General features: G+C 37.5%; 1 protein-coding gene and 1 non-coding gene across 2 annotated transcripts in view; both read right to left on the bottom strand.

The window, feature by feature from the left end:
• Positions 1-26744, bottom strand: part of LOC121436511 (slit homolog 2 protein-like) — a 56535-nt gene that overhangs the window by 10116 nt on the left and 19675 nt on the right. The window lies entirely within an intron of this gene.
• Positions 13760-13866, bottom strand: LOC121436609. The gene has a single exon (XR_005972711.1). It is a non-coding gene; the product is annotated as a U6 spliceosomal RNA (small nuclear RNA).

Here is a 26744-nt window from a genome sequence, read left to right as displayed (position 1 = left end):
AAACGTCCTTTTCTATCCTTGTTGATATATATTTCCAATAACATATTTAGAGTGTGCATTCTTACTGAGAAGCAGTTTGTATAGTTAGGACAGAGCTATGGTGAGTCTCTGATGACGGGTAGATTTTCCTTGACCTATTTGCTCAGCGGGTCTGAAAAGAACTGGAGTGCAAGAAAAGTAATCAAAGAGTCAAGTAAATGATAAAAAGTCCTCCACACTCATGCATACAGAAAAGTGAATGCCACTGAGAGAAGCATGAATTTACAATTGTGAATAATAGCAAATTTGCAGTTATTGAGAAACAAGACAGTATGTCTCAACTCAGAATATGAACAAAGACCTCACTACCAACCACACTCATACCACCTCAGCACAGCCAAAACTCTGCCGTCATCACAATGAGGACTACTGTGCAAAACAATTTTCTTTATAAATTGTAGTTTGATGTGGAGAAAAATAAAGAAAGAAAAAATAAGAACTAAACTCCAAAACTTTAAGCTTTTAGAAACACGGATGTTCCAACCATAGCTCTGTACAACCATAGCGTAGGCTGTACGCTTCATTTCATACAAACACAAGAGATCAGCATGGTCTTCACAAGTCTCATTAAAAAGGTTAAGATTGAGATTTAAAAGTAACAGATGATTAAGATTAAGAATCTCTTATTAATTAACAAAAAACTACTGTGCAACCCAGAATCCAGTGCAGCAATTTGCTTCTCAGTTGAAGAGCCATGAGTTTCGTACCAAATTTCTCAGTTCTGCCTCCCCCATAGCCACACGAGGCATAAAAGGAAAAACCAAATAATGAAATTGTTGCTGTTCTTTTCATTTAAAGCTCATACAGAGACATTTTTACTCAAAGCAAAAGGATATAGAACACACATCTTGTGCACTTTTCTATACATATTCCTTTAGGACTAAGTCAGCACTCAGGTGGACACTCGTACTTTTTCTTCCATGCATATGGGTTGAATATGTTGTGCACTGGGCTGGGAACTGAACCAATGTTTACAACACTGTTTCTATGGAAAAACACGTTCCAAGTTTTAAATAGCTTACAAATTTTTACAATAAACTGATCTAATTTTTTTCTAATAACATATATTACAAAGACAGGATATCAGTTATAATTGATGCAGTTATTTTACCTTAAATCACTTTTTAACCTTCCACTTCCTTTTTAAATTTGTCCAGAGAATGTAATTCTCATGATATATGCACAGGTATTTCATTTTTGTTCTGAAAAGGCCTATGGATGTTTTATATTAGCAACATGAACACAAAATAAATCTCTAACCAACATAATCTAATTCCATCATAAAGTCCCTATTTAAGTGAGCTATTTGCATGAGTAGATAAACAGTTTTTCTGAGGGAATCTAGAAAAAAGAGTTTTCCAAATTTTGCCAGTTGACAAACATATTATACTGACTAGGTTCCTCCTTTTGAGGAAAGACTCAACATCAGCTATCAAACAGCTTATTTAAAAATGTCCATATGCATGGAAGAAAAAGTTAGCATTCAATCTGAAGTAGAAAAAAATAATCCTTAAAAACATTTTGCCTCCAACTCCCAGACAATCATTAGAACATCTTAGAAGCATAATTTGGTTATTTAAAAAAAAAAAAAAAACACCTTCTCAATGAGCTCAAAGGCATCTTTCGAGGTTCCTTGTGTCATAATATTGTCAGGATTTTAAAAAATCTTTTCAAACTAAATTTAATAATTATTTTTTTCTCTTTCTTTTAAGCCTATAGACCCTTTGTGTATAAATTATGATTTCTGGTTCTATGTTTTTGTGGGATTTCTGAGTGTATTAATGAGTGGGTCTCGGCTGCTATAACTGTTTCTTGTGCCCTTCTTGGGCTCTTTTCCTTCTGCTTGTTTTGCCCTATGCCTATAAGCCAGTGTTTGTTCTATTTTATTATTATCCTTTAGCAACCTGTTTGTTTTCTAATGAGAGACAGAAACGAAGAGGATCCAGATGGCAGGAGAGGTGGGGAGGAGTAGAGGGATGAGAAACTGTATTCAGGCCATACTATGTGAGAAAAAATAGTTTCAATAAAAAGGGGAAAAAAACAAGAAAAAATCCATTATCTGTGCATATCCATATAAGTGTGTAATAACAGCTCGTGTAAAAGAGGCCATCAATTTAAAAAGAACAAGTAGAGATACAAGGGAGGGAAGAAAAGGAAGAAGAAAATGATGCAATTATGATAAAACCTCAAAAAAAGTAAAAGAAATAATTTAAGAATAAATTTCTTTAAAAGGAAAAAAGCACTTTCTTCAAAATTTTAAAATTTAAGAAAATATGACATTTCACATTAGGTATTTGTTTTAATTTTAAGTTTATTATTTAACATATTTTCAGGCCATTTATAATGGTTCCCACCTATGGTATTAACCATTTCAATATATTTTATTAAATAAATTATTTTATCAACTATTTCAAAATATGTTGTTAAAAACGGCTACAGTGCTGGGTTTTATTTTTTAAAAAAGATGGAAAAGAAATACAAAAGAAATGCATATGAAATGTTTTTTGAAAAATGTCCAGTCTGGTCTACAGAGCTAGTTCTAGGACAGCAGGACTACTTCAGGAAAACCTATCTTGAAAACCAAAACTCAAACAAAATGTTAGAAAAAAAAAAGGAAAAGAAATAAAAAGTAAAATGGTGAAAAAGAAAAGCCGTGGCCTAAGAGCAGGAAAAGAGTGACGCTCAGAAAAATCAAGACGCATTAACACAAAGTATACTGAAGGTCAACTCTGCAGGCCTCCGACTCCAAACACTGTACAGATACTGAGTACTGAGCAGTGAGCTTTTATTCGCATTAGCAGGGAAAAAGGATGATTTCACACTTGCCCCGTTCAGCCCTAATCAGAACATTGCAGTGTAGACATGGTGTCCTCCTAATTCCCCTTTACATGCTTTCAATTGACTTCCTGCAATCTGCACTTTGCTTGGCAGGGATTAAATCCTTATAAACAAGTAAAAAAAAAAAATTCCCCTTTCTTCATCTTATAGAGACCCCATCACAGGACATCAAGGTAGTCAGGCAGCCCAAAAGCAAGTGGCCCGTAGGTCAGTTAAGACACAATAATGTTACAAAATGCACAAAGCCAAGTAACTAATAAATATTTGAAGGCCTTTACTTCCTGAGGCTTACTTATTATCCACAGCCTAGCATCCCAGAATGGCATATCAGGGCACAGTGGGGTTGTTTACCTGTCAATCACTTGTCAGTCTAACAGGTCCTCTACAAACATCTGCTGTGGTTAAAGATTTCTTGACCAGTCTTCGTAATTAGAAATTTTAAACACAGCAATAGGCACATTTCATGTTTTCTAAAACTACTAAATTGAATCACCAGCACACACAAAAGGAAAGGTAATGCCATGGTAACTTTTGTGCCCCTGAGGGGATGAGAAACGAAAAACAAAACAAAAACAACAAGCGCTTTTTACTAGCTTCCAGAATAGATTTTAGTCTTATTTTGTTCGCTTGTTTTTCAAATAGTTTAATAGAACATTCAATTATCCACTACTTTCTTTCACAGTCTTTGCTATTATTATATGTAGGTGGAACATTAAAACAAAAAACCTTAGCTACTATCACTGAATTCATACATACAAAATATGAACTATTTATTGATTTCGTTTTCTTAAGTAGACTAAACGTTAGTGTGTCTTAGAAATTTATCTTATGTAAAAAGGTCAATGGATGGCCATCAATAGAAAATATAAAAAAAAAACAACATATGCCTGTCTCTTTGATATTTCCTTGAGTTAAATATATATCCAGGCTATGATTCAAATACAATGTAACGAGTCTCCACTGTAGCAATAGCAAGAAAGGACCACACAATCCAAGCACCAATTCAGTAACACTATCTGATACTCAGTCTTTCTTTTCTCTCATTTTTGTTTTTTTTTCAAAAGTATTCAGAAAAGAAAAGCATAGTCCATGAATTTAAAGATTTCTCTATAATCCGAACTTCTTGATTCATCATAATGTTTAAGACTTTTAGAAAGAAATAATCATTGTGTACAGTAAGACTCTTCGAAAGTGCCTTCTTGGAATTTAGGAAATCATCCTCCATAATATTTTGCATTGTATTCAGCAGCCCCTTGAGTATCTAGAATAGCTTTCAATAAGGGACAGCACAGTGACTGGCTAAGTTGTCAGCACATGAGAATCAAGGATGGGCTACTCTTAGGATAATAAATGGTCTCTGCCTAAGTATTGAGCTCACTGCGGATTTACTTAAAGTCACTGACAGAACAACAGTCGATAGCACAGAGAGACCTTGCTCAAATCAAAGTTAAAGTAGTATCTTTTCACTGAAATGAAAATTGAAAGCACATAATCACAGAGTTTTTCAAATTAAGATTGCTGAAACACATAGGGCTGCAAGATGGAGCCTAGAGAGATTTCAAGAGGAGGGCTATTTACCACCTTTGTTTCAAATACAGAAATCCCGGCAATACATATTATATGTTAATTTATATTGATAGAATTTAACAGCGGAAAACCTAAAAATTAGAAACATTTAGTACACTACTTTTGGGCACTATCCCATCAGTGAAGATGCTAGTACAGCATCCCCCGCCCCACCCCATTGTCTCTCAGAGCTTTGCAAGACACAAGACAGTCACTTTCTATGCCAAATTACTGTGTTTTTTTTGTTTGTTTGTTTGTTTTTTGTTTTTTTTTTTTTTTGGTTTTTCGAGACAGGGTTTCTCTGTGGCTTTGGAGCCTGTCCTGGAACTAGCTCTGTAGACCAGGCTGGTCTCGAACTCACAGAGATCCGCCTGCCTCTGCCTCCCGAGTGCTGGGATTAAAGGCGTGCGCCACCATCGCCCGGCTTACTGTGTTTTTACTGTGGTCTATTTTGTAAAAAAAGGCTATCTCAGCTGTTTGAACATTTATAATTGAATATTACACTGTTTGTCATCTTTTAACACTCCAAGTTCCTTCGGTCTATTCTAAGTGACTCTTTTATCTAGCACTTTATTCTCTGAAAACCCTTCACCTTGTCGATATTGCTAGTAAGTCATGAGTGACAGTTTCTTTATGGGTGAAGACCAGGGAAGACATGAATCCCAGTCATGAGTCTATCTTTCATTAGTCACGTTTCATTTTTCTCTTCCTGGTCCAGAACCTAAGGCATATAACAGTTTCCTCTTAACACAAAGAGCCCAAAATAGAAAGAAAGGTGAGTTTCCTTTCTCTCTCTCTCTCTCTCTCTCTCTCTCTCTCTTTCTCTCTCTCTCTTTCTCTCTCTCTCTCTCTTTCTCTCTCTGTCTCTCTCTGTCTCTGTCTCTCTTTCTCTCTTTCTCTCTTTCTCTCTCTCTCTCGTCAAAACCATTGGTTAAAATTAAACGCCAAACACTTAAATGCAACTAAAAACTTCTGGGGGAAAACTGAAATGTTAGTCTCTGTTGCAGTGGCATCAGCATATAAACTTCAAGGAAGGAAGAGAGACATAGCCACAGTGGAGACTCTGAACTTCTCTTGTCCTGACTTCATACAAAACATGGGGTGGCACCCTACATAGGCTGGTAGTAAGGACATCATATTTCCTGGGAAACGCCCTCAATGACAACAAATGGAAACATCCGGTGCCCTTGGAGTAGGTGGAATGCAGGCAGTCTGGAATCTCAGCAGAGCCTTCATACAAGGAGTCTGGAACCTAAGCAACAGAGAGAAGGGCAATTTCCCTTCCATGGTAGGGACTGTCATGAGCAAGACATACCATCTCATTGGCTCCTACTGCTTCAACTGTCTCTCACACCCTTGTCACAATGGAAATACTTTGATTCTACTACAGAAAACCGAGGTCACACCCTTTAGTGCTCAAACAGCGGAATAGGGAAGCACGGTGTCAGGGTTAAAGAAAAATGTGACTCAGAACTGAATGGGAAGGAATGTTTTATGAATTGTGATTTTAATTTACATGATTTTGTGATTAAAGCTTCATTTGATAATTATATCTAGTGTCTCAAGTAATCAAAATACTGGAGGAACCACATTATGCTTTGCTCTTTATACAGGTTTTCTTACAAATCTAAAATCATTCCTTCTATATGAAATCATCATATTATTAAGCAGATATATAATTTCACTACAAGGCATCTCTCCATAAAGCCTTCCTCCCTCTTCCTGGATGAAGACTTTCCAGGGTATTATCATGTATGTAACTGACCTCTAGGTTTGAAGTCACATCAGTTCAACCACAGTCATCCTAGATGCTAATTGTGTTCCTGATCAGACAAACACCACCAGTAGATGTCACTGAAGTCACTAACCCATTGGTCACATCCCTCAACAAGGCTGGATTCACATTTCCTAGACTATCTTTCCTGAACTGACTAGAGAATCATACGAACTTTTCTGCAGACACACACTGCAGCTTCCACCACCATCAGCTAATATTGATCTGTCCACATGAATGTCTCTCCTCTTCTTGTACATTTAGAAACTACAGAAAATCCCTTAAAATGAAATGTCAACGTTGTCATTCCAAATATACTAGTAAAATTCATCTCAGTCTCCAAGAGCTCTGGGTCTCTAGAGAGTCAAAACAGTAATGGCAGGAGCACTGTCTAGTTTCATTACTCAGCCACTTGACTGTGTCACCCAGAGTACAGAGGCAAAAGTAGGATTAGGGCCTGTCACCGTCTAAGGCCAAGTGACTTAATTATCCAGACATCTGTCCGAATATGAAGTCACATTTGACCAGCTTAGTAGACCAAAGGAATAGACCTTTCTTTCAATCAAACAGCTACGGTGCTATTACCACTCATAAACAAGAAAAGGGATGTCAGAAATTAACACTCAACAAACTGTATGTTTGGTACTATGCAAGCCATGTGAAAATGTTCCTGTTTGCTTCTTATAAAAAATGTGAGCAAATTAACACAATTTCCACTTTACAGAATGAAAAAAAAAAAAAGACTCACCAAGGCATAGAGTTACTTTACCTAAAGATCAGAATATGGCTGTATGATTCTAGTTAAGAAACTAGGAGTTCTGATAACTATGTCTGTCTTGAAAGTACCTACCATCAACTCTTCATGTCCCATGGCAGAGAATTACAATTCTGTTCTGTACTTCTGTTTTAGCATATGCTAATTCATGAGAGACGAGATGATTGGTCATAAGCTGCTCCTCTGAGAGGATAATTGTCAAATGATTCTGAAAGTAGCTGATTTGTTTTTCCAGAAAAGGACTGCTTTGTGATGGATTTGAACTGAACCGCAGCCACAAGCCATCCATTTTTCAGCATCCACTCGAACCAATGACAATCTCATGATTCTCACATGCGCACATTTGGGGCATACGGTGGCAATTGGGACTTGCCAGATGTCTTTGCACTAGCCCCATCCATCCCCTCCTGAAGCCTTCTGAGAAAAACATCAACAGAAACCTGCAAATCACTTTTATTTATTTATTTATTTATTTTTAGTTTTTCGAGGCAAGGTTTCTCTGTAGCTTTGGTGCCTGTCTGGGAACTAGCTCTTGTAGACCAGGCTGGCCTCGAACTCCCAGAGATCCACCTTCCTCTGCCTCCCAAGTGCTGGGATTAAAGGCATGCGCCACCACCGCCCGGCCTTGCAAATCACTTTTGAAAACTACTATTGTAGTTATCTTACTAATGAAATTAAAATTCTCTATAATTTATTATCAAGTGTCATAGTGCCTATATTTTTAGCAAAGCTTTCACCATTTGTAATTTGCTTACATGTTCATAAGTTAGTATTAGTTTTTCTATATGTTATGTATTTTTTAAAAATACAAACATTGATAGAAAAATATAATTAGAAATGGAAGCAGAAAACCCTAACACTTTCTTTCTCCCTCTATTTGTTATAGAATCTCACTGGAAACAGAAAGAAAGGCAGCCTCTTGGGGGGCCAAAACGATACAAAGAACAGGAGGCAGGTTTTCTGCGCCCCATTTTCTTCCTTCCCGGTTGCTTATATACGCTGTTAAATTTCCCTAAATATAAGATCACTGAAAAGTAGACTTTCCTGAGCAGCCATGACGGATGCATATACTACACTGAAGACACAAAATTAAATTATAAATATTTACTGAATGCTTTTCCAGAAATACACCAGACATCTGGGAAATATCACACAATTGTAAGGCATGCATTCATTAACTCACCCACTTCAAAAGTATCTCTGGTGCCGACTATACCAGGCTCTACAAACATCCCAGGATAGACAAACATCCCAGACTAGATTCTGAAACTACTTTGGAGAGACAGATGCAAAAAAACAGATGAGTAATGACAATGCGAACAGGATTCAGAGCCCTACAGATCAGTCTATAATCCAGACTTGAATGAGGAGAAGCTTTGGGAAGCAAATTCTATGTTATCTTACACTGTTCTCTAGTACAACAAAAATACCTTAGACTAGGTAATTTATAAAGAAAACATTTGTTTTTAGGGTACTGGTTCCAGAGGCTAAGAAGTACTACGAGTTATTGTGAACACATATTCAGGATCTGATGGTGATTTCCTTGCTGTACTAAAACTCCGTGTAGAGCATCTTTTGGTAAGACAGCATGTACGCCCAAGCTTGGATCTTTTCCTTTTGTTAAAAGGACATTTATACTGTTACAGAGTAGGGAGTCGTGTGTGTTGTTCATGACCACTGGCATCTCAAATCATGAGGTCATCTTTAATCAGAGAGTCTCACCTTATGAGGTAGGGTCTATCAGGATATACTTGTAGATTGAGTAGGGATGCTCACAAGACAAAGGCTCATGGGGCTCATGGGAATTCCACAGTTCATTCACATTCATGAGATCTTTATAAAGTTGATGCCCAAGTTTATAAACTAGCAAATAATATAATAGGACAAGTAAATGCCTTGGAGTCACTACGAACTCCCATAAACTCACTGACTCAATGTTCTAGCTGATTTTATATTAACTTGACACCATCTTAGTCATTTTGGAAGATGGAACATCAATTGAGAAAATTCCCCAATAGACTAGCCTGTGGTACATTTTCTTGATTGAAGATTGATTTAGGAGAGCCCAACTCACTGTGGATGACACCAACCACCATGGTGGTCCTAAATGCTATTTAAAAAAAATAGGCTGAGAAAGTCATGAGAAGCAAGTCATGAAGCAGCACCCCTCCTTGACCACTGCATTAGTTCCTGTCTCTAGATTCCTGCTCTAACTATCATGGAAGTTGGACAACAAGCTCAAAGGTAGAATAAACCCTTTCCTCCCCAGGTTGTTCTTGGTAATGATGTTTTATCACAGCAATAGGGTTTATAAGATACTCACCAAGTTGGACATACAAGGGACTTTTGCTTTGCCTGCTATGGTCTTCTCTATCTTGATGAACAGACATTTCTTTGCATCCCCCTGAAAATACTCATATAGAATTACCTGTAGACAGAAGTTTCTGTCCCAGCTAGTTGCTCACTTATTCAGTCCCAAATAAACACTAAGAGGCTTATAAGAACTATAAACTGGTTGGCCTATACCTCAGGCTTATTACTAATTAGCTCTTATGATTTAAATTCACCCATAATTCTTGCCTATGTTCAGTCACATAACTTGGTACCTTTTTTTTTGGTAAGGCATTTTCATCTTGTTTCATCTGTGTCTAGCTGGTGACTGACTGTCTTCCTTTCCTCTTCCCAGAAATCTCCTACTTTGGTTTCCCTGTCTATACTTCCTGCCTGGCTACTGGCCAATTAGTGTTTTATTAAACCAATATGAGTGACAAATCTTTACAATGTACAAGGGCATTATCCCACAGCAATTACCTAATCTTAATAATACCCTTAAGGCCCCATATTTAAATATTATTACCATATAAACTTAGGGGTCAAGCTTCCAATGCATGAACATTAGAGGATCATGTTCAAACCATAGCATAAGCTGAATCACAAGTAAGGCAATGAAACAGGATGAGAATTAGCCAGGAATGCAACATCTATCTCTAATGAGCACAGCTTTCTTTTATACAGGTTATTATTAGGGATACATAAAGAGATAATATGAAAACAAACCTTCCTTAACAATAAGCGCAATTTAGTAAGAAAAAATATGGAAGTAGGCTGACAAGACAATGTTTGCTGGCATTCATTCAATACATAATTATTGGATGACTAACATATGCTAGACACTGGCAAACCATTAGAGAAATGAGTAAACACTTGCTTGTTGTTAAGCTGTAGTGAAGATAGAGCATTCATACATAACCATATAAACAGAGATGTGTAGAGAGAGACACAGAGAGAGAGAGAGCATATGCCAAAGCCTGTGCAGGCAAGTAGGGAGGCAAACCTCAGGACCTACAGAAATTCCACAACTGGAGCTCAGAAGGGGAAAATAGGACTGTGGAAGCTGTCCAGAGTATGGCAGGTGTATAGGTCTCAGAGGTCCATTAAGAACAGTTTCATATCTGAAAATGCAAGAGTTCCTAAAGCCCTGTAGATCACATTCAATCTTTCCTCTCCCTTTCTCTTTCTCTCCCTTCCTTCATCAAACCATGGCAGAGCATCGAACCCTGCCCACCTGCCATTTCTGAGACCAAACTTTGTTGAGGCTGCAGCAGAGTCTTCAAGATGCTTACGTTTTAAATGAAGAAGCAGCCAAAATGGATCTGAACAAATTGTGCAGGTACTATCCATGCCAGAAAACTTGTACACAGACTAAACAAGTCCTTGAACAAATGGAAAATGCATGTCAAAAAGAGAGAAAAATAATAATATCTTTGTGTGTTTTCTCTTAGGTATGTTGTCATAATGCAAAAGTTTTGAAAAGAAAGTTATTGGAGAATATTATTTTCAGGGGTGTAATATTTGTCTACACTACATTTGTCTAACTCTACGAAGTTCTGTTACTGTGCCTATCTAAAACACCTAAATGTCCTAATAAAGACATAAATGACCAATAGCAAGGCAGGCGCAAGGACAGACAGGACTGGCAGGAGAAAGGTTACATAGGAGAAACTAGGAGAGAGGAGCAAGAGAACAAGGAGAGGAGGACATTCAGGGCCAGCTAGCCAGCCAGCTACACAGAAAGTCATGGAGGAAGATGTAAAGAAAGATATAAAAAAGTAGAAAAAAATGAAAGCCCAGAGGCAAAAGATAGTTGGAGAAATTTAAGATAAGCAAAGTTTGCAAGAAACTAGCCAGGCTAAGGCCAGGCATTAATTACTAAGAATAAGCCTCTATGTGTAATTTATTTGTGAGCTGAGTGGTGTGCCTCTCAAGAAAGCCATTATACAACAAAAAGTTGATGTACAAATGAGGCAACCAAAAAATGAAAGAATCTCTAACTAAGAAAATGAAACGATTACCATGGAGAAAATTTCTGAGACTCACAGAGATTTTTAGTAGTTAAAAAATAGTAGTCTACCCACTCCATGCAAAAAGAAGGCAAAAAAACTGTAATCTTAGGAAATGTAATTTTGTGCTCACAAATTAAAAAAATGTTAAATAAGAAGGCTGGCTCTAGTTCTTGACACAGAGTTAATCAATGCTTTTCACTTTAGTTTGCACGTAACTGAAAGCTATCCAAACCTCACAGGGCAAGCATCTCAGGGATGGAGGTCCAGGCACTGACTGTAGCATCTTTCTCATTTCTTCATCTTCAAGGTCAGCGTGTCCAACAGCTTCACTCCTGGACTCAACATGACCCCCAGTGTGACCCGGTTGCCATGCTTCCTGACTTAGAATAAGACAGAGAAAAACAAAATGGGGAAGATAAGCAAAAAAAAAAAAAAAAAAAATGAAGGGAGGAAAAGAAGAAGAGACAATACCCCTGGAGAGGATATCTAAGTCTCTTTCTTTTATAAGATGAAAGCATCATGAACTATAAAACTGGTGATCGAGAATTACCAAAGAAATGCAGTGTGTTGACTGACTTATACTAGGCAGCCCGCTACCATGAGCCATGAATGGATCAGGCACTGCATCCAGTTGGGGATCCCCTGGAAAGGGGAAAGTGGATGGGGCTGGACACAGAGAAGTTAGCTACAGTTAAGACTCGGGTATTTCAGAGAGTGATGGGAACATCCTCACTAGCAAGCATATGTATAGCACATGAACTCAAACGACTGTCAGGGTTGCTAATACCACCACAGTGAAAGGACACTCAAAATTTGCATACTTCACTGACACCATGGCAACATGTGGGCTTTTCAGTATCTTTGTAAGATAAGTGCACATTATGAACCTTTAATGGCTAGGTGAGACAAGGGCCAAATTCTCATGCTGAAACCAATATTTTAGCTCCTCCTGCTAGCACACAAATGCTGGGTTCTCTCTCTTGCATAGTAAGTTAACCTAAAAACTATTATTTTCTTTTTCTTTTAATGTTTTAGATTTTTTTAAGACAGGGTATCTCTGTATAATATCCCTGGCTGTCTTGGAAATCTCTTTATAGACCAGTCTGGCCTTGAACTCATAGAGATCTGCCTGCCAAGTGCTGGGTTTAAATGAGTGCACCATCATCACCTGGCTTACAAGCTATTCTTTTTCAAAAAAGTTTAAAATAAATTACCATAATACGTTCTCATGATAAAATGATGGCCATACTAACACCAACAGCCAGGAAATCAGTTGAGTTTTCAGTTTGACCACAATAAACATATTGTTATTTTTAAGTATTGAGCTGTTTTAAAAAATCATATGTAAAATTACTGAAATTGCATTTTATTCCACTTTATCCCATTTTTGATAGAAATTTGGGATGAGGGAAAAGAATGAAAAGTATTTTATTGTATTAATTAATTTTTTTCATTTATGTTACCTCCTGATCCTAGTTTCCTCTCCCTCATCTCCTCCCATTCCCTCACCAATCCTCCTTTCTACCCCCTACTCCTCCCCATCCACTCTTTTTCCCCTGCAGAAAGGGTAATCAACGAAGCATGGCATATCAACTTAAGGCAGGACCAGTCTCCTCTCAATGCTTTAAGCCTGGGTAAGGCAAACCAGCATAGGGACTAGGTTCCCAAAAGCTAGCTCAAGTGCCAGGGTCAGGTCCTTACGCTACTTCCAGGAGCTCCACAAACAAGCCAAGCCATACCGCTGTCACCCTGATGGAGAGGACCTGGGTTGATCCCATGCTGGCTCCCTATCTGTCAGTCCAGAGTCTATGAGCTCCCAAGAGCTCAGGTTAGTTGTCTCTGTGGGTTCCTCCATCATGACTTTGACTCCCTGACTTACACAATCCCTCCCATCTTTCTTCAACAGGACTCACGGAGCTGGTCATGGATCTCTGCATCTGCAAAAGTCTTTAATGTGTGTGTGTGTGTGTGTGTGTGTGCTTCAAAACAAAATTCAAAAGAAGGAAGAAAGGCTTTTGCTAATTTTATTTGGTGGGAGATGAAGAAATGGTTCAGTCATTGAAATTACTTGCTGTTCTTGCAGAGGACCAGGTCTGGTTTCCTACACCCACTCCAGATATCTCACTACTACCTGTAACTTAATCTCCAAGGAATTCTGGTCCTCTACTGGCCTTTCTAGGCACTGCATGTACAATGTACCCAAACAAGTGTATACACACACACACTAAAGACTAATATATTTTTTATAACTTTTTTTTTTCAAGACGGGGTTTCTCTATAGCATTGGAGCCTGTCCTGTAAATTGCTCTGCAGACCAGGCTAGCCTCCAACTCACAGAGGTTCGCCTGCCTCTACCTCCTGAGTGCTGGGATTAAAGGTGTACACCACCACCAGTAGGCAAGGTTCTTTTTTCTTTTTCTTTTTTTAAATATGGAATGCTCCATGAATTTGCGTGTCATTTTTACACAGGGGCCATGCTAATCTTCTCTAAATCGTTCCAATTTTAGTATATGTGCTGCTGAAGTGAGCACTTTCCTTTTTTTTTTTTTTTTACATTTTACAAAATTTATCTAGCTCATTCTATGTGATTGCTCCTATGACAACTTCTCGGGGAATCACAAAAAATAATAACAATCTGTAAACAACATTTTGAATACTAAGAAGGAGAGAGAGAGAGAGATGAGGGCTAAGCTTACTGTGAAGAGACAACTGTTCTATTGAACTATTAGAAGCACAAGTGGAAATTGTAGCCGTCACTGAAAATTTGGACCCTCAGATTAACCCCCCCACACACCTGAGCCTTGCAGAGGAAAGACACATTTAGATTTGAAATGTACTATCCTGAATTCATTTACTCAACAAAAAGTTCCAACAAATGGAACCAAACAAAATATGATGGTATAACAAAACACGACCTCAATCTCAAGATGCAAGAAGTATCAAGAATCAGTGTATCTCTCCTTCATATGTGTTTTGCATGCATGCCTCATGTGTGTATGTGTGTGTGCAATAAAAGGTGCTTTTATTTGAGGAGAGTAAAATAACTATCCTGATTGGATTTGGCTGGTGCCAAGTAAATTATGATGATGAACTGAGAGCCCTACCTGGCTATAAACTTCATCTGCCTACTAAATATATTAAACTGTCAATTGAAGTGTGAATCAGGAAAGGGCTACTAATATTTGCCACAATTGATGGACTTACCATCTTTCTAGGACTTAATCATGCCTCGCTCCTACTCTCTTGTCCTTCATGATGTGTCCTATGTCCCCCAGCAGAGCTGTCATGATTCACTGTTTCTGTGTGGCTAGATTTGCTAAGACAGATAATGACTTTTTATGTGCAAGCACTGTGAGTTTTCCCCACTCCCTGTACAAAGAATACAACTTAAGAGGATGGTAATAAATTGTTGGATTGAATACAGTGACCAAGCAGAAAAGACTAATAAAAATGTCACAAACACATGGTGTAGAATGGCAAAGAACATGGGGGCACATTGAATGATAAAAGCTTGTGCCTCAGCAACTCAAGGACATAAAACAATGAAATAAGAGTATTTCTCCCAGTTCCTCCTACCGCAGGATTAACTTCCATTTCGTGGTCATTTTGGAGAAAAAAAAAGATTTTTGCAAGTTAAATAAAATCAAGCCACTTTACTATACACATATACATATACACATTCCAAGTACTGGAAATAACTGACGACTGGGTGATCCAAATGGTATAGAATAGCACTCTTCGGGGGCTTTCATCATTTAGATATGCCAAGGAATTAATTAGTACAAAAAGTCTCTGGTGTAGTGTATGTCCATTGAACAATTTTCGGATTGCTATTCTCCTTAAATTGAAACACTTTGTGTCTCTTGGTAATATAATTTACACCCATATACTCTTACCAGCAATACTGCCTAAAGATGAGCCAAGCATGGACAACAAGAATAGATATGCTAAAGTGGACAGCAGAAAAGCCATGAGGCTTCAGTCATACACTGAGAACTATAGATAACTATAGGGAGTGTTGAGAGTGAGAGACAGTGTCTTCCTCAGGTAAGAGCACACCTGTTGGTCTTCCAAGGTCAAATGGTCAGACCTGACCACATATATACAAGTAATACTATAACAAGCGAGCAGCTTGTATTTAGGAATGAAACAGGGCCTGGTGAATAACAAAGCCAGGAAGGATTTCCATATCGAAGGAGCACGAATGAAAACATTCCAGAAGAATATAAAGAATTGCCTACAGACAGTACCTAGTAGGAAGGTCAGGGCAAGTAGCTAGTGGTTTGTCTCTGCAATGCTAGGCTTTTCATTCTAACACCAAGGAGGGCATGGAGAAAAGAGGAGAACTTCACCAGAAGCAAAACCAAAACAACAACAAATCATTCTAATATGATTGTAAACCTCTGAGTATTTTTCCTAAGCCAAAGCCATTTGATCCATGGATCATAGCTACCATTAATTGAACTCTGCTGCAGATATGCCTGTGAATCTTCCTATTATTCAGTGACAGCATTATTCTTATTTAATCTCGTCTTACAGCAGAGGACACTGAGACAAAAGAATGACCAAACATGTTCCAGGTCATATGGCTACTAACCACTGAAGTCAGGACTCAAACGCTGGCTAATGACTGAGCCCACATTGACTCAGTCAACCAATATTGCTTAGATAGAAGCCACTACTCTCTACCTTCTCCACGCTTCCATTCTAGTTTCGACAGATAACAGCATACATAAACAAATTCAGGACAGGTAGCAGTGTTGGAACTCAAAGAGAAAGCCAACACAGGGAAGAGGAAAAGAGTTTGGTGCAGTGTGTGCCTATGCTTCACTATGCAGAACACCTTAACTACTGCAAAAGGGATCATTTTAGCATTTAATAACATCCGAAAATATAATTTAAATATTGAAGGCAATTTGAAATGAGTTTTAAAACTTACCTTTGGAGATATACAATAAAATTACTTCTATTTATTTCATTCCTGTGTTAAATCCTTCATATCTCAGTTATCTTGTCAGCTAGTGCTAGAAAATTGTCTTGGGCACAATAAGGAACACATTAGCTTTGCAGTGATTTCAATCAGAGACAAATGCACATAAAACATCATTGTCTGGCAACATGATCTATGTGGAGTGGGTGAGAATTCATAAAGGATGCACTCAGCTCAAAGAATGTATAGTCTATTATAAATGTTTCCACAGCACACTCCAGGATTCCCAGTGACAAGGACAAGAATATACATTCTATAAGTGCCTCCACAGCACACTCTAGGGTTCCCAGTGTCAAGGACAAGAATATACACTCTGTAGGTGCCTCCACAGCACATGCCAGGATTCCCAGTGACAAGGGCAAGGGAAAGAAGTCAAGCTAAGCTAAAGTCATGACAAGTATAGCTGACTGGTTTTACATAGCCACCCATATGCACTTACAGATACACACACATACACATGCCCCTAATACAAATATGATTCCTAAGTTAATAATACTATTACATAAAAATCTAAGTTACTCTAACCTTCAGCACAATTTCAGAATGCAAAGGTCACCTTTATAGTGGTTAAGATAGACGAAGACTGCACAAAGTCATGCACCTCACCATGCTGATATCAGAAAGGTAATTAATTATATGCCTAAACTACCATGTCTAAAATAATTTCTAATTTAAAAATGCAATCAGAACTACTGAGGAATAATTAATTGGAAGAGTTAATAGTAGTCTTTCTTATTTGGGTTAACAGGAATAAATAGGGCAAATGAAGAAGGAGGAAGGCCATCCAGTCAAATAACTTTGTGAACAATTTTCTTATAAGATATATTTCTTGGACATTGGAGATTGATGTATAAGTGCACCAGAGATTGGTCTTGTATCATGTTCCATCCACTGGAATTTTCTCTTGGATCTTCAAGAACACATATAAGAATCACTTCATTAACATATTGTATGACATAAAATTAGTGTACGAAAAATATAACGTGTCAGAATATTATGTGCAAGAGAGCTAAGAAGAGGAGCTAAACAGAAGAAAGCTAAAGTGAATCATTCTAATGAAAGTACAACAGAAGTTCCTATAAAAGATGTCACAAGGATGACTGTATATAATACTGATGTGTAAGCAATGACTTTGTAGCTCAAAAAATCTTGTATCTGCCTATATTTGAATACTGTTCTTCAACCCAGTTTCGTTAGAAGAAGAAGCTCTATCTGGACACTATTGTTATGATGATTTGTTCTTTTTGTTTTTAAATTACACTAAGGCATTTAAATAAGAAGAGGTCAAACACATGATGTCCATATTAAAAAAAAACTCTACCAAATTTATAGTTAACTTTTATTTCTTTGTAAGATTTAGTGAGGTTGCTTCATCTAAATTTGACTAAGTATCCTTTCCCTTGGAGAGCAATGATGTTACAAGCTAGCTCATGACAACAAAAATCATTACAGTGCTAAGAGTCTGAAAGCCAGCTCTGTCATTGCCAAGAATGATGGAAACATTATTTTTTAATCTCCTTAGGTGGGGCTTATTAGTTTGAACTACAGATTTTGTGATGGTTTTTAATGCAATTACTAAAGCTACAGATGTTATTCTTGTTCATTCAGCTTCACTATGTCAAACACATCAACTACATTACAAGGGATTATGTACTTGGTGGTAAAACGAAAAAGGTATTTCTATTTATTAAATGTAACTGTGTAACTTTCTCCCCACCACCACCCATGGGTCTGTAAATGAAAGAATCCAGGGTGGTGAGTTGGAGCATCTGATTAACAACTTTGCTGTAAACTATCAATTAGGTGTGTAATTCATTCCAGGAGAGGGAGGGGGTGACAACACCATCTCAGCCAGGGAGATGCTCCCCTAGGAAGAACAGACCCCAGGTGCCGATTGCCTTCAGGTATGTCAATTGCTTTTCAAAAGGTTTGGAGAATTAATTGTCCAGGTGCACAATGCATCCCAAGTAGAAAATGACTGAGAACCATGGCCCTTTCTGTCAAGCCTGATGCATTAAAGATCATAACAAAAATGTGAATGTGCAAACCTTCATCAAGGGTATCTCTTATTTCATATTTGTTTGCCTTCTCTGAACCTTAATCCAGCTCTTCATGCTACCGTTTGTAGTGTTTGTTCATAGTGTTTAAGAGGAAGACAGCAATTGACACTGTCAGTTTTAGCCACTCACTGTATATTTAAGGATGATCAAGCATCAAGATAGACTGGTAATCACATAGAACCAACAAGCTTCCTGTATGTACCCCTCTTTATTAATCTAAGGTTTTCGATAATTCCCATTCAATAGAACAACTGTGCAAAATGTACAAAGGCTGCACGTATTTAACAAAAGAACCTTCCTTATTTTAAAAAATGCTAACAGAAGTGTCCCAAAATCATTCATAATCCTAGTTTCCAGACCTAATAATTCAACTCCTGGCTTGCTGTAGTGAATAATTCAACCAGTGTAATTCTTTTAAGTTCTATAAAGAATGCCTAACAAATTTATGAAAAAGAACCATAAAAATATCTTAGATACATTACAATCTTTTCCCTTCCCTCAATTATTCTGGACCATCCAGTAGAGTCTGGGAGTCTTTATTCAACAGTGTTCAATCTTCTAAAATCATGACATAATACAGCTAGCTACAAATTCCTTTCCAGAACCAAGCAATCCAGTTAGGAATATATATATCTTTTTTTGGGGGGGGGTTTCAGACAGGGTTTCTCTGTGGCTTTGGAGCCTGTCCTGGAACTAGCTCTGTAGACCAGGCTGGTCTCGAACTCACAGAGATCCGCCTGCCTCTGCTTCCCGAGTGCCGGGATTAAAGGCGTGCACCACCATCGCCCGGCTCCTGCAAAATATCTTAACGTTTGAAGTAAATTTACAAGTCTGTATTGGGCCTACTAGACCTCCTAAGCAAAGAAAGAGACATTCCAAAGGGTCAGTTGACTCTGCTCGGCATCCGTAGCTTGCGAGAAAGACTTCACGGAATGACGTTAGTAGAAGCAATTTAATTTCTCTTGAAACACTCTTGTCATGCAGCCTATTTATTTCCAAATTCAATGTACTCCTATGGTCTTTTTTCAATTCAATATCTGTTGGAAAGTATTTATTTATCGATCCTTTTTAGAATCCATATGATATATGACACCAAGAGAAAGGTAAGACAAGATTTTTTTGCAAAATTATAAATAAATAATCTTTGAAAGACTATTATTACATGGCACAGAAAGTAGCATTGGCTAGTTACATAGCATTTACTGTATTCCAAGCACCATACATACACAAATTGCAGTGTGTCCTTAGTGAAAAATTTACTTCACACAATGTAATAAGGTTCATTCTAAAAATGTCCTTGCTTTATACATAAACTTGAAGCTTGGGGCAGGTAACTGAGTAACATTTCCACAGTTATCCATTAAGTCTTCCAAAGCCAGTAATGCATAAAGAGTGAGCACTCATAACTGCTAGGTTATAATGAAAGTAGGGCGGGGAGCTCAGAGTTTTGAAAAGGCTTGATGGAGGTAAAATTCAGTGGAGGAGGCTAAATGTACTTCTGTGTTAGGAGGCAAGGTAAGAGCCCAAAAATGTGTGGGTAATTTCTAAGCAACAATAACACACACACACACACACACACACACACACACACACAACACACATCTGCTTGCCCTGAGGTGCAACTTGCAGCCATGATAATGCTAACAAATAATGGCAAATTAAAAGGTTGTGAGTCTTCAAAGCCTGAAAGAATAAATTGATATAGTAGTTCACATCTATAATCCCAGTATGCTCTAGGCAGAGAAATGGGAGGCAGAGACTGGTCCAGAGGTGTAGGAAGTCCTTCTGTCTATGTTTTGCTTTTATGGGGTAATAAATAAATCTGTTTCAGCCAATGACTTAGCAGAATAGGGCATTGCAGGAGTTCCAAACAGATAGAAGAGGAGGGAGTAGGTAGAGTTAGTGAGAAGCCATGTAGCCACCCGCAAGAGACAGACACAGTGGAAGCTTTCCAGTAAGCCCCAGCCACGTGGTTAATAGATTAATAGAAATTAGTTAATTTAACATATAAGAGCTGGCTAGAAATACGCTTAAACTATTGGCCAAACAGTATTGCGAATAATATAGTTTCTGTGTGATTATTTCAGTTCTGGGCAGCTGGGAACAAACAAGCACCCTGCCACAACACAGTGGGAAGTTCAAAGGCCAGCCTGCCTGGAGTACTCAGAACAGCAGCAACCAAGAGAAAAGCTGTATCAAAAAGTAAAAGAAACAACCAACTCCAACATATTCCTATAACCTTTCCACGCAGGTCATAGAAGTGCGTGTGTGTACATCCATACACACACAGATAGTCACATACCCAGACAGGTAACATTAATAAATACAACAACATTTTTAACATGGAAAGTCAGAAACACTACATTATGATAGCATGGTGATTCCTAGAAAACGTTAAGAAACATTTTACTATGTCAGTATACAATCTGGTCAAAACCTTCAAAGTTTCACATGTTCAGATGGAAATTCATGCCCAGATTAAATGAGAGAAGTTCATGCACATTTTTAAACGTGTCTTGAAAGTGTCAGCAAGCAAGCTGCAACTCCTCCCAGCACATTCTGTGCTTCCCGTGTTACCCATCTTGCAGACGACCATTCCTTTTTAGTCACTGGCTCATAAAAGAGCAAGAGAGAATTAAGATATCTGAGAGCTCTCGCTCGATATTTTAGTGAGGTAATTTAGAACTTTCAGGATAATGGCATTATTCTGCTCTATTGTCTATATATAACTTTCATCAAAGCATAGCTGTCTCCAGAGTAACTGCAATAAAATAATGTACTTTTTTGCCATAAAGTTTTCTAATATCTAATACCTATGTTGAGCCATACTTATGAAACAATACATCTACAGTAAATTAAAAGAAAAAATGTTTAAAAGTAACACTCCGAATTTATTAAACTAATTGAGATTGATTGATAACTTTGATGGCTTTGTAGTCAAAATTTTAGAAGGTAATTTAAATAAATTTATGTGTTTATAAGGTAATTAGTATTATTTTGTAGTCAAAAGTTTAGAGTCTAACTTAACCAGTAATGATATATTGACACATTTACAAACTTAGAAATCTTTACCCAAAATGTTTAATTAAGATATATTTTAAATTATCAGTCCAGAAACTTTTTAAATAAGCATTCCACATTGAAAATTGAATTTCAATTATTATTACAGAAAAAGAGGGGGTCAAGGTTAAACTGTTTGTCTTCCTTTAAAAGTTTATCATGTCTATTGTGTCTGTACTTAGAAAGAGAAATTTCAATGAAACTCGGATATTAAAACCTCCTAGGAAACCAACAGTGAAAGCTGCTAAGAATTTCACAAGGTTCCCCCCCCTTTAGGTGTTAATTAAATGATCATTTAACACTGCAATGTACACACACCATTTTCATCTCCTGACAGCACAGCCTGTTATAAATCCAGGGTAATAAAAGTCTCGGTGTAAAGGCTCTGAACTTAGTTCCCACAACACTCTTATGATGCCTTGTAGTGTCTAAGGTTAAACATCCAGACACAAAACAAAGCTTGCGCCTACTCGACTCCCAGTCCAATTTTCCCATCGCCTAGTGACCTAGGTAACACTGTGAGCAATAAAGAATAAATTTAATTTCTCCAGCATTTTGTGAGGATTAGGAACAATTGTTGGCTTGCAATGACTTTTTATCCTTGGATTCTTTTCCTCTGGAGCATTCCTCCGGTCCTAAACGAGAATTCTGGTGGTTTAAGACATAGAACAAACAGAACTTTAAATTAGGCTTTTTTTTTTCCAATCAATTGGAAGAGTTGGAGGGGCAGCGATCAACTTGTCTCCTTGCTGCTCTCAGCTATTCACATCAAGCTTTAATCTTTCACTTTAAGAAGAAACCTATAGAGACGGAGCAAAGCTATCTTCCCTCCATTCTTTTTCCAGACTTAGCTTATTTCTCCTTTCTTTCAGATTATTTTAAACACTTAAATCAAGTTGCTAAACTCAGCCATAAACATTCATTTGGGGTCATTCCAATAAGCAGGGATGTTTTCCTACAAACATTTTACACCACAAATGGTATGCCCTGGTGTGGATGATGCTGAAGGCAACCCTTTTCATCTCTCTCTCTCTCTCTCTCTCTCTCTCTCTCTCTCTCTCTCTCTTTCTCCCTTTTTTGTGACTCACCTTTTCAACTTCTGTCCAAAGATTTCCTAAATCACAATTTCTCAAAATATCGAAAGAACAACCCCCCCCCCAAAAAAAACGTCAAGGATGAAGAAATAGTGTGGTTATGAAACACGGGTGATTAGGGAAACACGGGTGATTAGGTACCACATACCCTGACTACAGTCTGTGAACAGTGAGAAATACCAGCATTAGGACAAGAGTAGATGAAACAAAAATATCTCCTGACCTTGATTCATTTAATTGTAAAACAATCTTAAAAAGAGTTTGAAAAAAAATTTTGAAAATACATTTAAAACCACATACGTTCTTTAAAATACATTGGGCAATGCCCCAGACTTTATTATCAAATCTTTATGAGAAAATACTGTGAGTGAAATACCATATTGTCTTAATTAAGATAGACGGTTTTACTGGTACTGAAAATGACCCTACAGCAAGAAACTGATGTGAACTGGAAGACATTCTTGGAATCTTTTCTGATATTCTTGAAAGACTTTACTCAGAAGACTTTCCCTTCACTTTCTTATCCAGAAAGACACATCATTAAAACAGCAGTTTAAATGTGCCCTAACACATTTAACTTGTTCCTACCCTGATCCATTTTATATTATGAAGTTTAAAACTACTTTCGTCATCAAATGGGAGAGCGAGATAAGAACTCATTAAGAGTATCCTGGTTATGACACACCTTCTGAAGCCAAGAGAAATGAAATAGTGTAGGTGTACAGCTTATGTCAGTGCATGATGCTGGAATGATCAGGTGACTTTGTATATCTACCAGTTACTGAACCGAAGATGGAGTGCAAGGTGAAGTGAACCTGGCCGAATGAGGGAAAATTACAGGGGCGAGTCTTATCTTCATTGTACTTAACAATAGAAAAAGAATTTTCACCCTTCTTGAAAGCGGACAATGTTCCTTTGAATATAGAATCTGAATGAAACTTGTGATATCTCCCAGAAAGTAGATAATATGGTCCTTCCAATTTCACTGGTAAGAAAACTTGACTCCAGAAGCAAGTGGCTTCCAGAGATAAAAATAAATCCCATATCTTCAGTGTAACCTATACAATATTTCAAAACACTTTCTTCAGAAGCAAATCAACTTGATTTCCATGAACTAAAATACAATGTAAACATGTACATACATTAAAACTCCTTCAGCGTTTCTATCAGTACATATATCTAGGATAAAATTTATATAGAATATAGTTCCCAAATTACAATCTTAAGATTGCCATGACAGCTTAATAATTTATAACCAAGGTTTAAAAAAATTACATATATATATATGAGAGAGAGAGAGAGAGAGAGAGAGAGAGAGAGAGAGAGAGATTATTTTGGGGAGTTGAAAACCAGACATGTAAATATATGCTTCAGGAAACCTTACGATTCTCCATGTGCTCCCTAGGTTTTAATTTACGTATTATTTAAAGTTGAGGCTTAAATATCACTTCCCATGTAAAGTTACATAACACGCCAAATTTTCCTCTCATATTATAGTGTTCTCCAAACCCAAAGCAGAATACCATGAGTACTTATGGGGGCAGGTAAAGTAATGATTAAAAGCATATGTATGGGCAAAGCTAACATTTTTTTAAGCAGATTTTCAACAACCTCCTTGCTCTAGGTTTTCTGGTGCCAGGCACGCTCTCGTAGATTTCACAGCCAGACTCCACGTGGCAGGTGTCACAGAACTTTGTTCATCACCACTAACAAAGCTACTAGCTACCTCTTTGAAGAAAAGCTGTAACATCAAGTTGGGGTAATCTTAATTACAGTCTTTAATTTCATTAGATTTGTGACATATAAGTCCTACAAATATGTTGTTTTTTAAAGAAAAAATCAGAAGTAGTACTTTTGAGTAATTTGGTTAGCATTGTTTTGTTGATCTGTGGCAATGGTTGCTCTGAAGTATATAGAGGTACCCTTATGTCATTTTCTTTTTCTACACACTTAAAAATTAGCCTTTGATATCTGAAATGGTGGCACACTCCCGTTAGTCACTGTAGTACTTGGGAGGCTGAGGCAGGAAGAGTGTCACAGTTCCGGGCCAGTCATGTCTGCATTGTGAATTTCAGGCCAGACATGGCTAGCCTACTGAGATGTCTCAATAAGTTAGCCAGTCAGTCAGTAAATAAATAAATAAGTAAATAAATATCATTTAAATTAATATTTGAATGATATTTTTTTTATCTTATATTCTTATTTATATCTAGTAGTAAAACCAGTCTCTCAGGCCAACTAAAAACAAGCAATATGTTACTTAATAAGTAATAAAGGGCTGGCATTTTAATTACTGGAAGTTAAGCCTTTGATACTTTCTGTCTTCGAGGCTCTTTGCTTTCGATCATAAGCAGTTAATGGGATCACTCACCGAAGTTTCAATTCACAACAGATACAATGCTTCCCCGATTGCACTCCAGGACAGATGGGCTCTTCCTGCAGAACTTTCACTCACTCAGCACCTGAGACTCTCAGACAGGCTCAGCAGTAAAGTCAGTGGTAGCCATCACTGCGGCTACCTCCAAGAGTAATGATCCCAGTCTGGACAATGGTAACCTTAGCAACTGTAACCTGCAATTCCTGCACAGCCAAAGTCAGATTTATTGTGGCAGGGGCAAACAGGCCAAGAGTAAAATGAAGCAGGAAACTATGGCACCTGACACCTCTAGTGGCCCACACTTTAATCAGAGCTGGCAGAAATTAATTCAAAAGGAATTTTTACACAGCTCCACTGTCGTATTCTGCCTTTATGGTTGACTACAAGAATCCTAATGAGACTCTCTTGACATCCCAAAACAAGGTTAGTCGTACATAAATATAACACTGCCTCAAAGTAAGGTATATTTTCCTTAAATGAAAAAGTAAAAGGGGTATGATTTTGATTGCACTGTGTCTACTGAAACCATTCAATGTTTAGAAAACCCAAGGGAACCAAGCATTTAATTAGTCAAGTTATCTCTTAAATTAAATTTGGTTTTCCATAATTCATAATGGCTTCCCAGAGTTACCACTTGCTCATGCAAGTTGCAAACTCGGAACCCAACAGAGACTTAATTCAATACATCAGTTATTGAGACCTCACAAGGGTCAAGTTTCACACTAGATCCGTGGGGATATTAAATCATTTTCGTAATATATTCACAGAGAATATTGATAAGCACAATTATAAAACAAAACTTAGATTATAATTTGCAAATATAAACATGGTTTTAGTTTTCTGAATATAAAAATTTTATTTACAACAGCATATTCTTTTCTTGAAACGACCAATGTCAATGAAGAATTCTGCTATGAAAGTAAGGAAAAATGAAATAAAGACAGCTTAGTTGTGTGTTGTTACACTAGAGAAATTGATTTGTTACCTTAGTATAACAACAACAACAAAGCCCAAAGTTTCCTTTCTAAAGTTTCCCTTGCCTATAGTGATCTGAAAGTATTCTGACAATTTGAGGTTTCTTAAGTGAAGGGTTGCCACATGACCAATCAATTTAAGCAGTGAAAAAAAAAATCTATTCATTCTCAGTAATAGTTCACTAGCCATAAAAAAAAGGAATTTGGCTTTAACATTTATAATCTCAGGAAGTTTGGTAGGCCTCAAACTCCTTGTGGAATAATTCCTAGTTTGAAACCACAAGTAAAACTTCTATTCAAAAATAGTGTAATAAAGTGTGCCATGAGGACAGAGGTAGATATGTTTTATTTTGTTGTTTTCGCTGGGATTTGGAAGATACTAGAGAAAGATGAGTTTCTGTAAAGTGCCTTGGACACGCAAATTCCAGTGAGATGTCTGGGTAAATATAGTAATACTCAAAGAAATAAACTGGAAACCACAAAACAAACATTTTCAATCACATGCTTATTCATGGTACCATCAGTGAAATTCCTCTCCAATGAGCCTGAATAAGCAGCTGCAAACTCAGCCAGGAAATGGAGCATAGCACACTTGCAAGCCACCTTGCAGGACAGGCTTATCTGCGTTTTACATATGCTGCTCATTGGGTTCAGTCCCGAGTGGCCACCCTCTTCAAACTTCACCACAGTCTGCTGCAGTTAACTAGCTCCAGATTGCCCTGAAAAGAACTCTCCTCCATTCTTAGGTGGATCATAAAAACGCAAAACCTCAGAATGAGCGGCGCAAAGGGGAGGAAAGGGTCTCCCTGTAGAAGGCAAGGAGCCGGTGCTGTCTCTTTTAACCTCCACCCTAT

Source organism: Microtus oregoni, unplaced genomic scaffold (genome assembly GCF_018167655.1).
Source record: "Microtus oregoni isolate MIOR12 unplaced genomic scaffold, Mior012 000049F_ref0000343, whole genome shotgun sequence".
Lineage (NCBI taxonomy): Eukaryota > Metazoa > Chordata > Mammalia > Rodentia > Cricetidae > Microtus > Microtus oregoni.
Note: the sequence above shows the minus strand (reverse complement) of the source record. Positions and strands in the feature narration are given on the sequence as shown.